At 40.8% G+C, this 16050-nt stretch overlaps 5 non-coding genes and 1 pseudogene across 5 annotated transcripts; 1 reads left to right on the top strand and 5 right to left on the bottom strand.

The window, feature by feature from the left end:
* Nucleotides 1–90: 90 nt before the first annotated feature.
* On the bottom strand, nt 91–254 carry LOC135022480 (U1 spliceosomal RNA). The gene has a single exon (XR_010219593.1). It is a non-coding gene; the product is annotated as a U1 spliceosomal RNA (small nuclear RNA).
* A 670-nt stretch (nt 255–924) lies between these two features.
* LOC135022593 (U1 spliceosomal RNA) lies at nt 925–1088 on the bottom strand. Its single transcript, XR_010219702.1, has one exon. It is a non-coding gene; the product is annotated as a U1 spliceosomal RNA (small nuclear RNA).
* A 152-nt stretch (nt 1089–1240) lies between these two features.
* On the bottom strand, nt 1241–1404 carry LOC135022487 (U1 spliceosomal RNA). The gene has a single exon (XR_010219599.1). It is a non-coding gene; the product is annotated as a U1 spliceosomal RNA (small nuclear RNA).
* Nucleotides 1405–2075: 671 nt separating this feature from the next.
* LOC135022568 (U1 spliceosomal RNA) lies at nt 2076–2238 on the bottom strand. Its single transcript, XR_010219681.1, has one exon. It is a non-coding gene; the product is annotated as a U1 spliceosomal RNA (small nuclear RNA).
* A 152-nt stretch (nt 2239–2390) lies between these two features.
* LOC135022405 (U1 spliceosomal RNA) lies at nt 2391–2554 on the bottom strand. Its single transcript, XR_010219520.1, has one exon. It is a non-coding gene; the product is annotated as a U1 spliceosomal RNA (small nuclear RNA).
* Nucleotides 2555–6327: 3773 nt separating this feature from the next.
* On the top strand, nt 6328–6506 carry LOC135022672 (U1 spliceosomal RNA; annotated as a pseudogene).
* Nucleotides 6507–16050: the final 9544 nt, after the last annotated feature.

The following is a 16050-nucleotide window of genomic DNA, read 5'->3' as shown; positions in this document are numbered from 1 at the left end:
CCAACTGAGGCAGCACAAGGAAACTCTCAAAAAAGAACAAGGCTAGAGGAAGATCTGAGACAAAGAAATCTGACTTTTACCAGAGCTGACCAGAGGAAAGCACAAACACAGTCCCCCACTACCACAAATAATGCAGTCGAGTTTCCCACATTTGGGGAAATCACAGGGGTCAGCATACCCAGAATGCAATGAATGAACCTCACCCTGGGAGAACAATCTTCATGACCATGGTATCTCCTATGCAAAATAAGTATGATTTGGGATAGGGCTGGGGAGGGCCGCTGCTCAGGCACATCTCTTTCAAGTAAAGGAGATTCAACTGAGGCAGCACAAGGGAACTCTCATCTGGGGACAACAACTGCAGGGAGAACACATATTTTCAGATGAACATGGGAGAGCTGAAGGCTGCCTAATACTGAAGCACCCCAAACAACAAACCAAATGCAACAACTAGTACAAGCATTCCTGGGGGAAGGTCTGCAGAAGACGGATTTGCATACGGTGATGTCATCCAAGCAGTGGGCCAAAGTTGGCTGGAACCCTCATCTGCATATGAAAAGAGAAAAGGGGTATGCAGGGCATGGCGGCCTTTTGCGGCGCTTGGATGACCCTTAGTTCGCATTAAACACCTCCACCCTCCGTCGGTGTGGGGCTCATGTTGGCTATGCCCCAGCCCCTGAAGCATTCAAGCTGATTTCTTGCAGCAGCTGGGCACTGTAACAGCTCCAGAGCTGCTCTGAAAGGCAAGTAAAAGGGTGTGGGCCCTGCAGCACTACCTGTAGTTTGCATTGTGCGTTGGAAGGCACAAAGTAAGCAGACAGGAGAAGTCAGGAGAGTGCACAAGGGCATAGAAGGCAGCGGCTCAAGAAAAGAGAAGTGGAAACAGACAGCAAACTAGGCTGGAGAGAGACCTGAGACAAAGAGATCTGAATTATACGAGTAGCCGACTAGAGGAAACACAAATTATGCAGTCAAGTGTCCCACATTTGGGGAAATCGTAGGAGCAGCACACCCAGAGTGCAATGGGTGAGCCTTGCCCTGGGAGAAGCACCTTCCTGATCATAGTATCTCACCTGGCAGGTAAGTAGGAGTTGGGCTAGAGATGGGGAGGGTCGCTGCTCGGGCACCCCCCTGTCAAGTGAAGGAGATCCAACTGAGGCAGCACAAGGAAACTCTCGAAAAAAGAACAAGGCTAGAGGAAGATCTGAGACAAAGAAATCTGTCTTTTACCAGAGCTGACCAGAGGAAAGCACAAACACAGTCCCCCACTACCACAATTAATGCAGTCGAGTTTCCCACATTTGGGGAAATCACAGGGGTCAGCATACCCAGAATGCAATGAATGAACCTCACCCTGGGAGAACAATCTTCATGACCATGGAAACTTCTATGCAAAATAAGTATGATTTGGGATAGGGCTGGGGAGGGCCGCTGCTCAGGCACATCTCTGTCAAGTAAAGGAGATTCAACTGAGGCAGCACAAGGGAACTCTCATCTGGGGACAACAACTGCAGGGAGAACACATATTTTCAGATGAACATGGGAGGGCAGAAGGCTGCCTAATACTGAAGCACCCCCAAACAACAAACCAAATGTAACAACTAGTAAAAGCATTCCTGGGAGAAGGTCTGCAGAAGACGGATTTGCATACGGTGATGTCATCCAAGCAGTGGGCCAAAGTTGGCTGGAACCCTCATCTGCATATGAAAAGAGAAAAGGGTTATGCAGGGCATGGCGGCCTTTTGCGGTGCTTGGATGACCCCTAGTTCGCATTAAATACCTCCACCCTCCTTCGGTGTGGGGCTCATGTTGGCTATGCCCCAGCCCCTGAAGCATTCAAGCTGATTTCTTGCAGCAGCTGGGCACTGTAACAGCTCCAGAGCTGCTCTGTACGGCAAGTAAAAGGGTGTGGGCCCTGCAGCACTACCTGTAGTTCGCATTGTGCGTTGGAAGGCACAAAGTAAGCAGACGGGAGAAGTCAGGATAGTGCGCAAGGGCATAGAAGGGAGCGGCTCAAGAAAACAGAAGTGGAAACAGACAGCAAACTAGGCTGGAGAGAGACCTGAGACAAAGAGATCTGAATTATACGAGAGCCGACCAGGGGAAACACAAATTATGCAGTCAAGTTTCCCACATTTGGGGAAATCGCAGGAGCAGCACACCCAGAGTGCAATGGGTGAGCCTTGCCCTGGGAGAAGCACCTTCATGATCATAGTATCTCACCTGGCAGGTATGTAGGAGTTGGGCTAGAGCTGGGGAGGGTCGCTGCTCGGGTACCCCCCTGTCAAGTGAAGGAGGTCAAACTGAGGCAGCACAATGGAACTCTCGAAAGAAGAACAAGGCTAGAGGAAGATCTGAGACAAAGAAATCTGACTTTTACCAGAGCTGACCAGAGGAAAACACAAACACAGTCCCCCACTACCACAAATAATGCAGTTGAGTTTCCCACATTTGGGGAAATCACAGGGGTCAGCATACCCAGAATGCAATGAATGAACCTCACCCTGGGAGAACAATCTTTATGACCATGGTATCTCCTATGCAAAATAAGTATGATTTGAGATAGGGCTGGGGAGGGCCGCTGCTCAGGCACATCTCTGTCAAGTAAAGGAGATTCAACTGAGGCAGCACAAGGGAACTCTCATCTGGGGACAACAACTGCCGGGAGAACACATATTTTCAGATGAACATGGGAGGGCAGAAGGCTGCCTAATACTGAAGCACGCCCAAACAACAAACCAAATGCAACAACTAGTACAAGCATTCCTGGGAGAAGGTCTGCAGAAGACGGATTTGCATACGGTGATGTCATCCAAGCAGTGGGCCAAAGTTGGCTGGAACCCTCATCTGCATATGTTGAAGATACAATTTGTGAATTGCATTTAACACTATCTCCCTTTCCTGGGGAGAAGATGGTAGGGCCGATTTGAAAAACCGGCGAGGAGGCACCTCTTCGAATTTCAGCTTGTAACCCTGAGAAACAATTTCTATTGCCTAGGGATCCACCTGCGAATGAACCCAGATGTGGCTGAAAACTCGAAGACGTGCCCCCAACTGGGCGGACTCCTTTAGCGGAGCCCCAGCGTCATGCGGTGGATTTTGTAGAGGCCGGGGAGGACTTCTGTTCCTGGGAACTAGCTGTGTTGTGCAGCTTCTTCCCTCTGCCCTTACCTCTGGCAAGAAAGGACGCACCTCGTACTTTCTTGTTTCTCTGTGATCGAAAGGACTGTATTTGATAATGTGGTGCTTTCTTAGGCTGTGAGGGAATATAAGGCAAAAAATTTGATTTACCAGCTGTAGCTGTGGAGACTAGGTCTGAGAGACCTTCCCCAAACAATTCCTCACCCCTGTAAGGTAAAACCTCCATATGCCTTTTTGAGTCGGCATCACCTGTCCATTGCCGGGTCCATAGGACTCGTCTAGCAGAAATCGACATAGCGTTTATTCTAGAACCCAGTAGACTAATGTCACTTTGAGCATCTCTCATATATAGGACAGCATCTTTTATATGCCCTATGGTCAATAACATAGCATCCTTATCTAGGGTCTCAATCTCTGCTGATAAGGTATCTGTCCATGCTGCCACCGCGCTACAACCCCGGCCGACGCAATTGCCGGTCTGAGTAAGGTACCAGAATGTGTGTAAATGGACTTTAGGGTAACCTCCTGCTTGCGGTCAGCAGGGTCCCTGATGGTAGCCGTATCCTGGGATGGCAGCGCTACCTTTTTGGATAAGCGTGTCAATGCTTTATCCACCCTAGGGGAGGATTCCCACCGTATCCTGTCCATTGGCGGGAAAGGATACGCCATAAGAATCCTTTTGGGAATCTGCAGCTTTTTGTCTGGAGATTCCCAAGCTTTTTCACATAATTCGTTCAACTCATGTGAGGAGGGAAAGGTTATCTCAGGTTTCTTTCCCTTATACATGTGTACCCTCGTGTCAGGGACAGGGGACTCTGTGATGTGCAAAACATCTTTTATTGCAATAATCATATATCGAATACATTTAGCCAATTTTGGCTGTAACTTTGCATCATCGTAGTCGACACTGGAGTCAGAATCTGTGTCGGTATCTGTGTCAACTATTTGGGATAGTGGGCGCTTTTGAGACCCCGAAGGTCCCTGCGACATAGGGACAGGCATGGGTTGACTCCCTGACTGTTCCCTAGCTTCAGCTTTGTCTAATCTCTTGTGTAATAAGTTTACATTAGCACTTAAAACATTCCACATATCCATCCAGTCAGGTGTCGGCGTTGTCGATGGAGACACCACATTAATTTGCTCCTGCTCCTCTCTAGGAGAGCCTTCTACCTCAGACATGTCGACACACGTGTACCGACACACCATACACTCAGGGAATCCTCTTATCTGAGGACAGTTCCCCAACAAGGCCCTTTGGAGAGACAGAGAGAGAGAGTATGCCAGCACACACCCCAGCGCTATATGACCCAGGAAAAAAACACAATAATTTTATGTTTACCCAGTAGCGCTGTATTTCCATATATATATGCGCCTAATTATGTGCCCCCCTCTTCTTTAAGACCCTCTTTCTACCGTGGTATAAGCAGGGGAGAGTCCGTGGAGCTTCCCCTCAGCGGTGCTGTGGAGAAAATGGCGCTGGTGAGTGCTGAGGGAGAAGCCCCACCCCCTCAGCGACGGGCTTCTGTCCCGCTCAAATATAGTAAAAAAATGGCGGGGGCTCTTATATATATATATACAGTGCCTAGCTGCATATATATTTATTTTGCCAAAGAGAGGTCTATATTGCTGCCCAGGGCGTCCCCCCTGCGCCCTTCACCCTTACACTGACTGCCGTGTGTGAGGTGTATTGGAGCAATGGAGCACAGCTTTACTGCTGTGCGTTACCTCAGTGAAGATCATGAAGTCTTCCGCCGCCTCTGAAGTCTTCTTTTCTTCTCATACTCACCCGGCTTCTATCTTCCGGCTCTGCGAGGGGGACGGCGGCGCGGCTCTGGGACGGACGGCGAGGGTGAGACCTGCGTACCGATCCCTCTGGAGCTAATGCTGTACAGTAGCCTAAGAAGCAGAGCCTATCAACTCACAGAAGTAGGTGTGCATCTCTCCCCTCCGCCCCTCGATGCAGGGAGTCTGTTGCCAGCAGGCTCCCTGAAAATAAAAAAATCTAACAAATATACTTTCTGTCAGGAAACTCAGGAGAGCTCCCTGAAAAGCACCCAGTCTCCTCTGGGCACAGTAGTAAACTGAGGTCTGGAGGAGGGGCATAGAGGGAGGAGCCAGTGCACACCCAGATCTAAAGTCTTTCTTAAAGTGCCCATGTCTCCTGCGGAGCCCGTCTATCCCCCATGGTCCTTACGGAATCCCCAGCATCCTCTAGGACGTAAGAGAAAAATTATGCTGGCAGAAAAATCCAATTGAGTGATTAAACAGCTCCAGAGCTGCTCTGTAAGGCAAGTAAAAGGGTGTGGGCCCTGCAGCACTACCTGTAGTTTGCATTGTGCATTGGAAGCCTAGTTTGCTGTCTGTTTCCACTTCTTTTTTCTTGAGCCCCTCCCGTCTATACCCTTGTGCACTATCCTGACTTCTCCTCCCGTCTGCTTACTTTGTGCCTTCCAATGCACAATGCAAACTACAGGTAGTGCTGCAGGGCCCACACCCTTTTACTTGCCTTACAGAGCAGCTCTTGAGCTGTTACAGTGCCCAGCTGCTGCAAGAAATCAGCGTGAATGCTTCAGGGGCTGGGGCATGGCCAACATGAGCCCCACACCGAAGGAGGGTGGGGGTGTTTAATGCGAACTAGGGGTCTCGCACAATGCGAACTACAGGTATTGCTGCAGGGCCCACACCCTTTTACTTGCCTTACAGAGCAGCTCTGGAGCTGTTACAGTGCCCAGCTGCTGCAAGAAATCAGCTTGAATCCTTCAGGGGCTGGGGCATAGCCAACATGAGCCCCACACCGACGGAGGGTGGAGGTGTTTAATGCGAACTAGGGGTCATCCAAGTGCCGCAAAAGGCCGCCATGCCCTGCACACCCCTTTTCTCTTTTCATATGCAGACGAGGGTTGAAGCCAACTTTGACCCACTGCTTGGATGACATCGCCATATGCAAATCCATCTGCTGCAGGCCTTCCCCCAGGAATGCTTGCACTAGTTGTTGCATTTGGTTTGTTGTTTGGGGGTGCTTCAGTATTAGGCAGCCTTCTGCCCTCCCATGTTCATCTGAAAATATGTGTTCTCCCTGCAGTTGTTGTCCCCAGATGAGAGTTCCCTTGTGCTGCCTCAGTTGAATCTCCTTTACTTGACAGAGATGTGCCTGAGCAGCGGCCCTCCCCAGCCCTATCCCAAATCATACTTATTTTGCATAGGAGATACCATGGTCATGAAGACTGTTCTCCCAGGGTGCGGTTCATTCATTGCATTCTGGGTATGCTGACCTCTGTGATTTCCCCAAATGTGGGAAACTCGACTGCATTATTTAATGCGAACTAGGGGTCATCCAAGCACCGCAAAAGGCCGCCATGCCCTGCATACCCCTTTTCTCTTTTCATAAGCAGACGAGGTTTGAAGCCAACTTTGACCCAATGCTTGGATGACATCACTTGCTGCCTTTCCAATGAAGCAAGTTTAATTTAATAATAGGTGAAAAACCATCCCTACAAAGGTGTTAATCAGATACTTGGCTTTGTGGACACTTTTCAGAGCACAAATTTGTTAGCATAAAAATAAAGCCAGAAAATGAAGAGCTGTTTAATCACTCAATTGGATTTTTCTGCCAGCATATTTCTTTTTCTCTGCAACCCACTGCTAAATTGTGCTTCCTAGCTGTTTTTATAAACTCACTGAATCAAATCTAACTCTGATTACATCAGAGAAGGCCAGGTACCCTACACCATAACAGGGGGTTTGAAATTTTGACTTGTCTACTTAAAGATCACCAAAATCTGATAACAAGGTCAATTAAGTCCCTGGGTGGGATTGAACCACCAACCTTTTGGTTAATAGCCTTACACACTAACTGATTGCGCCACAGCGACACTTTGCAAAAGTACATACTGACAAAGGCTAATAAGCATTCATCTAGAACGATTCCTAGAAACATTTTAAAAAGTCAATAATGTGGAGAGTTTTTGTAAGATGTTTCTTCCATCAACCAATGAAGAAACACATTGGTACTTTCCCATGATGAGTGAGTGCTTCAGGATCTTTTGCACTTACATGTGCAGCAGAGTACTGTAATGGAAGCATGCTGGGTCCATAACCCAGAGGTAGGCATATTGAAACTATCCTCTGCTATATGCATTTTTTTTTGTTAATTAAAGTAATCCAAAACTGGGATTGATATTTTTGCTCTTTTATTTTTACTTAAAGTACAATAACTTTTACCATTTTAATTTGTTTTAATAGTATATTGACAGTATTGTTTTCTTTCAAAAATCCAATTAATTTTCTTTACCCGATTATTAAAATGGTAATTGACAAAAACAAACTACATTGTCACCAGAAGAGCAATACAAAATGTACAAGTGATATATTAAAATCATCTTTCCAGCTTGAATTTCAATGATGCATTGGGGCAACGATTTTGTGAGAAACATCTTCACCCTTAAATAAAGATTTTCTTAATTCCTTACCTGTGTGCTAATTAGATATCACCTTGTTTTCACATTAAACAGACTTCCACATGAGAAAACAGCAAAGATGCAGTGGCGTTAATGTTTCCTGGTGTCAACCTGTATTATTTCCGTAGATATTGAAATGAGGATGCATCTTGCTGCCTTTCCAATGAAGCAAGTTTAATTTAGTAATAGGTGAAAAACCATCCCTACAAAGATGTTAATCAGATACTTGGCTTTGTGGACACTTTTCAGAGAACAAATTTGTAATCATAAAAATAAAGCCAGAAAATGAAGAGCTGTTTAATCACTCAATTGGATTTTTCTGCCAGCATTTTTCTTTTTCTCTGCAACCCACTGCTAAATTGTGCTTCCTAGCTGTTTTTTTATAAAATCACTTAATCAAATCTAACTCTGATTACATCAGAGAAGGCCAGGTACCCTATACCATAAGAGGGGGTTTGCAATTTTGACTTGTCTACTTAAATATCACCAAAATGTGATCACAAGGTCAATTACGTCCCTGGGTGGGATTGAACCACCAACCTTTTGATAAATAGCTGAACACACTAACCGATTGCGCCACAGAGACACTTTGCAAAAAGCACATACTGACAAAGACTAATAAGCATTCATCTAGAACGTTTCCTAGAAAAACTTTAAAAAGTCAATAATCTGGAGAGTTTTTGTAAGATGTTTCACCAGCAACCAATGAAGAAACACATTAGTACTTTCGCATGATGAGTGAGTGCTTCAGGATCTCTTGCACTTACATGTGCAGCAGAGTACTGCAATGGAAGCATGCTGGGCCCATAACCCAGAGGTAGGCAGATTGAAACTATCCTTTGCTATATGCATTTTTTTTTTGTTCATTAAAGTAATCCAAAACTGGGATTGATATTTTAGCTTTTATTTTTACTTAAAGTACAATAACTTTTACCATTTTAATTTGTTTTAATAGTATATTGACAGTATTGTTTTCTTTCAAAAATCCAATTAATTTTCTTTATCCGATTATTAAAATGGTAATTGACAAAAACAAACTACATTGTCACCAGAAGAGCAATACAAAATGTACAAGTGATATATTAAAATCATCTTTCCAGCTTGAATTTCAATGATGCATTGGGGCAACGATTTTGTGAGAAACATCTTCACCCTTAAATAAAGATTTTCTTAATTCCTTACCTGTGTGCTAATTAGATATCACCTTGTTTTCACATTAAACAGACTTCCACATGAGAAAGCAGCAAGGATGCAGTGGCGTTAATGTTTCCTGGTGTCAACCTGTATTATTTCAGTAGATATTGAAATGAGGATGCATCTTGCTGCCTTTCCAATGAAGCAAGTTTAATTTAGTAATAGGTGAAAAACCATCCCTACAAATATGTTAATCAGATACTTGGCTTTGTGGACACTTTTCAGAGAACAAATTCGTTAGCATAAAAATAAAGCCAGAAAATGAAGAGCTGTTTAATCACTCAATTGGATTTTTCTGCCAGCATATTTCTTTTTCTCTGCAACCCACTGCTAAATTGTGCTTCCTAGCTGTTTTTTTTATAAAATCACTGATTCAAATCTAACTCTGATTACATCAGAGTAGGCCAGGTACCCTACACCATAAGAAGGGGGTTTGAAATTTTGACTTGTCTACTTAAAGATCACCAAAATCTGATAACAAGGTCAATTACATCCCTGGGTGGGATTGAACCACCAACCCTTTGATTAATAACCAAACACACTAACAGATTGCGCCACAGAGACACTTTACAAACGTACATACTGACAAAGGCTAATAAGCATTCATCTAGAACGTTTCCTAGAAAAACTTTAAAAAGTCAATAATCTGGAGAGTTTTTGTAAGATGTTTCTTCCATCAACCAACGAAGAAACACATTGGTACTTTCCCATGATGAGTGAGTGCTTCAGGATCTCTTGCACTTACATGTGCAGCAGAGTACTGCAATGGAAAAATGCTGGGCCCATAACCCAGAGGTAGGCAGATTGAAACTATCCTCTGCTATATGCATTTTTTTTGTTAATTAAAGTAATCCAAAACTGGGATTGATATTTTTGCTCTTTTATTTTTACGTAAAGTACAATAACTTTTACCATTTTAATTTGTTTTAATAGTATATTGACAGTATTGTTTTCTTTCAAAAATCCACTTAATTTTCTTTACCCTATTATTAAAATGGTAATTGACAAAAACAAACTACATTGTCACCAGAAGAGCAATACAAAATGTACAAGTGATATATTAAAATCATCTTTCCAGCTTGAATTTCAATGATGCATTGGGGCAACGATTTTGTGAGAAACACCTTCACCCTTAAATAAAGATTTTCTTAATTCCTTACCTGTGTGCTAATTAGATATCACCTTGTTTTCACATTAAACAGACTTCCACATGCGAAAGCAGCAAGGATGCAGTGGCGTTAATGTTTCCTGGTGTCAACCTGTATTATTTCAGTAGACATTGAAATGAGGATGCATCTTGCTGCCTTTCCAATGAAGCAAGTTTAATTTAGTAATAGGTGAAAAACCATCCCTACAAAGGTGTTAATCAGAGACTTGGCTTTGTGGACACTTTTCAGAGAACAAATTTGTTAGCATAAAAATAAAGCCAGAAAATGAAGAGCTGTTTAATCACTCAATTGGATTTTTTTGCCAGCATATTTCTTTTTCTCTGCAACCCACTGCTAAATTGTGCTTCCTAGCTGTTTTTATAAAATCACTGAATCAAATCTAACTCTGATTACATCAGAGAAGGCCAGGTACCCTACACCATAACAGGGGGTTTGAAATTTTGACTTGTCTACTTAAAGATCACCAAAATCTGATAACAAGGTCAATTACGTCCCTGGGTGGGATTGAACCACCAACCTTTTGGTTAATAACCATACACACTAACTGATTGCGCCACAGCGACACTTTGCAAAAAGCACATACTGACAAAGACTAATAAGCATTCATCTAGAACGTTTCCTAGAAAAACTTTAAAAAGTCAATAATCTGGAGAGTTTTTGTAAGATGTTTCTTCCAGCAACCAATGAAGAAACACATTAGTACTTTCGCATGATGAGTGAGTGCTTCAGGATCTCTTGCACTTACATGTGCAGCAGAGTACTGCAATGGAAGCATGCTGGGCCCATAACCCAGAGGTAGGCAGATTGAAACTATCCTTTGCTATATGAATTTTTTTTTTTGTTCATTAAAGTAATCCAAAACTGGGATTGATATTTTCGCTTTTATTTTTACTTAAAGTACAATAACTTTTACCATTTTAATTTGTTTTAATAGTATATTGACAGTATTGTTTTCTTTCAAAAATCCACTTAATTTTCTTTACCCTATTATTAAAATGGTAATTGACAAAAACAAACTACATTGTCACCATAAGAGCAATACAAAATGTACAAGTGATATATTAAAATCATCTTTCCAGCTTGAATTTCAATGATGCATTGGGGCAACGATTTTGTGAGAAACATCTTCACCCTTAAATAAAGATTTTCTTAATTCCTTACCTGTGTGCTAATTAGATATCACCTTGTTTTCACATTAAACAGACTTCCACATGAGAAAGCAGCAAGGATGCAGTGGCGTTAATGTTTCCTGGTGTCAACCTGTATTATTTCAGTAGATATTGAAATGAGGATACATCTTGCTGCCTTTCCAATGAAGCAAGTTTAATTTAGTAATAGGTGAAAAACCATCCCTACAAATATGTTAATCAGATACTTGGCTTTGTGGACACTTTTCAGAGAACAAATTAGTTAGCATAAAAATAAAGCCAGAAAATGAAGAGCTGTTTAAACACTCAATTGGATTTTTGTGCCAGCATATTTCTTTTTCTCTGCAACCCACTGCCAAATTGTGCTTCCTAGCTGTTTTTATAAAATCACTGAATCAAATCTAACTCTGATTACATCAGAGAAGGCCAGGTACCCTACACCATAACAGGGGGTTTGAAATTTTGACTTGTCTACTTAAAGATCACCAAAATCTGATAACAAGGTCAATTAAATCCCTGGGTTGGATTGAACAACCAACCTTTTGGTTAATAGCCTTACACACTAACTGATTGCGCCACAGCTACACTTAGCAAAAGTACATACTGACAAAGGCTAATAAGCATTCATCTAGAACGATTCCTAGAAACATTTTAAAAAGTCAATAATGTGGAGAGTTTTTGTAAGATGTTTCTTCCATCAACCAATGAAGAAACACATTGGTACTTTCCCATGATAAGTGAGTGCTTCAGGACCTCTTGCACTTACATGTGCAGCAGAGTACTGTAATGGAAGCATGCTGGGTCCATAACCCAGAGGTAGGCAAATTGAAACTATCCTCTGCTATATGCATTTTTTTTTGTTAATTAAAGTAATCCAAAACTGGGATTGATATTTTTGCTCTTTTATTTTTACTTAAAGTACAATAACTTTTACCATTTTAATTTGTTTTAATAGTATATTGACAGTATTGTTTTCTTTCAAAAATCCACTTAATTTTCTTTACCCGATTATTAAAATGGTAATTGACAAAAACAAACTACATTGTCACCAGAAGAGCAATACAAAATGTACAAGTGATATATTAAAATCATCTTTCCAGCTTGAATTTCAATGATGCATTGGGGCAACGATTTTGTGAGAAACATCTTCACCCTTAAATAAAGATTTTCTTAATTCCTTACCTGTGTGCTAATTAGATATCACCTTGTTTTCACATTAAACAGACTTCCACATGCGAAAGCAGCAAGGATGCAGTGGCGTTAATGTTTCCTGGTGTCAACCTGTATTATTTCAGTAGACATTGAAATGAAGATGCATCTTGCTGCCTTTCCAATGAAGCAAGTTTAATTTAGTAATAGGTGAAAAACCATCCCTACAAAGGTGTTAATCAGAGACTTGTCTTTGTGGACACTTTTCAGAGAACAAATTTGTTAGTATAAAAATAAAGCCAGAAAATGAAGAGCTGTTTAATCACTCAATTGGATTTTTCTGCCAGCATATTTCTTTTTCTCTGCAACCCACTGCTAAATTGTTCTTCCTAGCTGTTTTTATAAAATCACTGAATCAAATCTAACTCTGATTACATTAGAGAAGGCCAGGTACCCTACACCATAACAGGGGGTTTGAAATTTTGACTTGTCTACTTAAAGATCACCAAAATCTGATAACAAGGTCAATTAAGTCCCTGGGTGGGATTGAACCACCAACCTTTTGGTTAATAGCCTTACACACTAACTGATTGCGCCAAAACAACACTTTGCAAAAGAACATACTGACAAAGGCTAATAAGCATTCATCTAGAACGATTCCTAGAAACATTTTAAAAAGTCAATAATGTGGAGAGTTTTTGTAAGATGTTTCTTCCATCAACCAATGAAGAAACACATTGGTACTTTCCCATGATAAGTGAGTGCTTCAGGACCTCTTGCACTTACATGTGCAACAGAGTACTGTAATGGAAGCATGCTGGGTCCATAACCCAGAGGTAGGCAGATTGAAACTATCCTCTGCTATATGCATTTTTTTTTGTTAATTAAAGTAATCCAAAACTGGGATTGATATTTTTGCTCTTTTATTTTTACTTAAAGTACAATAACTTTTACCATTTTAATTTGTTTTAATAGTATATTGACAGTATTGTTTTCTTTCAAAAATCCAATTAATTTTCTTTACCCGATTATTAAAATGGTAATTGACAAAAACAAACTACATTGTCACCAGAAGAGCAATACAAAATGTACAAGTGATATATTAAAATCATCTTTCCAGCTTGAATTTCAATGATGCATTGGGGCAACGATTTTGTGAGAAACATCTTCACCCTTAAATAAAGATTTTCTTAATTCCTTACCTGTGTGCTAATTAGATATCACCTTGTTTTCACATTAAACAGACTTCCACATGCGAAAGCAGCAAGGATGCAGTGGCGTTAATGTTTCCTGGTGTCAACCTGTATTATTTCAGTAGACATTGAAATGAGGATGCATCTTGCTGCCTTTCCAATGAAGCAAGTTTAATTTAGTAATAGGTGAAAAACCATCCCTACAAAGGTGTTAATCAGAGACTTGGCTTTGTGGACACTTTTCAGAGAACAAATTTGTTAGTATAAAAATAAAGCCAGAAAATGAAGAGCTGTTTAATCACTCAATTGGATTTTTCTGCCAGCATATTTCTTTTTCTCTGCAACCCACTGCTAAATTGTGCTTCCTAGCTGTTTTTATAAAATCACTGAATCAAATCTAAACATCAGAGAAGGCCAGGTACCCTACACCATAACAGTGGGTTTGAAATTTTGACTTGTCTACTTAAAGATCACCAAAATCTGATAACAAGGTCAATTAAGTCCCTGGGTGGGATTGAACCACCAACCTTTTGGTTAATAACCATACACACTAACTGATTGCGCCACAGCGACACTTTGCAAAAGTACATACTGACAAAGGCTAATAAGCATTCATCTAGAACGTTTCCTAGAAACATTTTAAAAAGTCAATAATGTGGAGAGTTTTTGTAAGATGTTTCTTCCATCAACCAACGAAGAAACACATTGGTACTTTCCCATGATGAGTGAGTGCTTCAGGATCTCTTGCACTTACATGTGCAGCAGAGTACTGCAATGGAAAAATGCTGGGCCCATAACCCAGAGGTAGGCAGATTGAAACTATCCTCTGCTATATGCATTTTTTTTGTTAATTAAAGTAATCCAAAACTGGGATTGATATTTTTGCTCTTTTATTTTTACTTAAAGTACAATAACTTTTACCATTTTAATTTGTTTTAATAGTATATTGACAGTATTGTTTTCTTTCAAAAATCCACTTAATTTTCTTTACCCTATTATTAAAATGGTAATTGACAAAAACAAACTACATTGTCACCAGAAGAGCAATACAAAATGTACAAGTGATATATTAAAATCATCTTTCCAGCTTGAATTTCAATGATGCATTGGGGCAACGATTTTGTGAGAAACACCTTCACCCTTAAATAAAGATTTTCTTAATTCCTTACCTGTGTGCTAATTAGATATCACCTTGTTTTCACATTAAACAGACTTCCACATGCGAAAGCAGCAAGGATGCAGTGGCGTTAATGTTTCCTGGTGTCAACCTGTATTATTTCAGTAGACATTGAAATGAGGATGCATCTTGCTGCCTTTCCAATGAAGCAAGTTTAATTTAGTAATAGGTGAAAAACCATCCCTACAAAGGTGTTAATCAGAGACTTGGCTTTGTGGACACTTTTCAGAGAACAAATTTGTTAGCATAAAAATAAAGCCAGAAAATGAAGAGCTGTTTAATCACTCAATTGGATTTTTTTGCCAGCATATTTCTTTTTCTCTGCAACCCACTGCTAAATTGTGCTTCCTAGCTGTTTTTATAAAATCACTGAATCAAATCTAACTCCGATTACATCAGAGAAGGCCAGGTACCCTACACCATAACAGGGGGTTTGAAATTTTGACTTGTCTACTTAAAGATCACCAAAATCTGATAACAAGGTCAATTACGTCCCTGGGTGGGATTGAACCACCAACCTTTTGGTTAATAACCATACACACTAACTGATTGCGCCACAGCGACACTTTGCAAAAGTACATACTGACAAAGGCTAATAAGCATTCATCTAGAACGTTTCCTAGAAACATTTTAAAAAGTCAATAATGTGGAGAGTTTTTGTAAGATGTTTCTTCCATCAACCAATGAAGAAACACATTGGTACTTTCCCATGATAAGTGAGTGCTTCAGGACCTCTTGCACTTACATGTGCAGCAGAGTACTGTAATGGAAGCATGCTGGGTCCATAACCCAGAGGTAGGCAGATTGAAACTATCCTCTGCTATATGCATTTTTTTTTTGTTAATTAAAGTAATCCAAAACTGGGATTGATATTTTTGCTCTTTTATTTTTACTTAAAGTACAATAACTTTTACCATTTTAATTTGTTTTAATAGTATATTGACAGTATTGTTTTCTTTCAAAAATCCAATTAATTTTCTTTACCCGATTATTAAAATGGTAATTGACAAAAACAAACTACATTGTCACCAGAAGAGCAATACAAAATGTACAAGTGATATATTAAAATCATCTTTCCAGCTTGAATTTCAATGATGCATTGGGGCAACGATTTTGTGAGAAACATCTTCACCCTTAAATAAAGATTTTCTTAATTCCTTACCTGTGTGCTAATTAGATATCACCTTGTTTTCACATTAAACAGACTTCCACATGCGAAAGCAGCAAGGATGCAGTGGCGTTAATGTTTCCTGGTGTCAACCTGTATTATTTCAGTAGACATTGAAATGAGGATGCATCTTGCTGCCTTTCCAATGAAGCAAGTTTAATTTAGTAATAGGTGAAAAACCATCCCTACAAAGGTGTTAATCAGAGACTTAGCTTTGTGGACACTTTTCAGAGAACAAATTTGTTAGCATAAAA

This window comes from Pseudophryne corroboree, unplaced genomic scaffold, assembly GCF_028390025.1.
Source record: "Pseudophryne corroboree isolate aPseCor3 unplaced genomic scaffold, aPseCor3.hap2 scaffold_388, whole genome shotgun sequence".
NCBI lineage: Eukaryota > Metazoa > Chordata > Amphibia > Anura > Myobatrachidae > Pseudophryne > Pseudophryne corroboree.
This window is presented reverse-complemented; position numbering and strand designations above follow the sequence as displayed.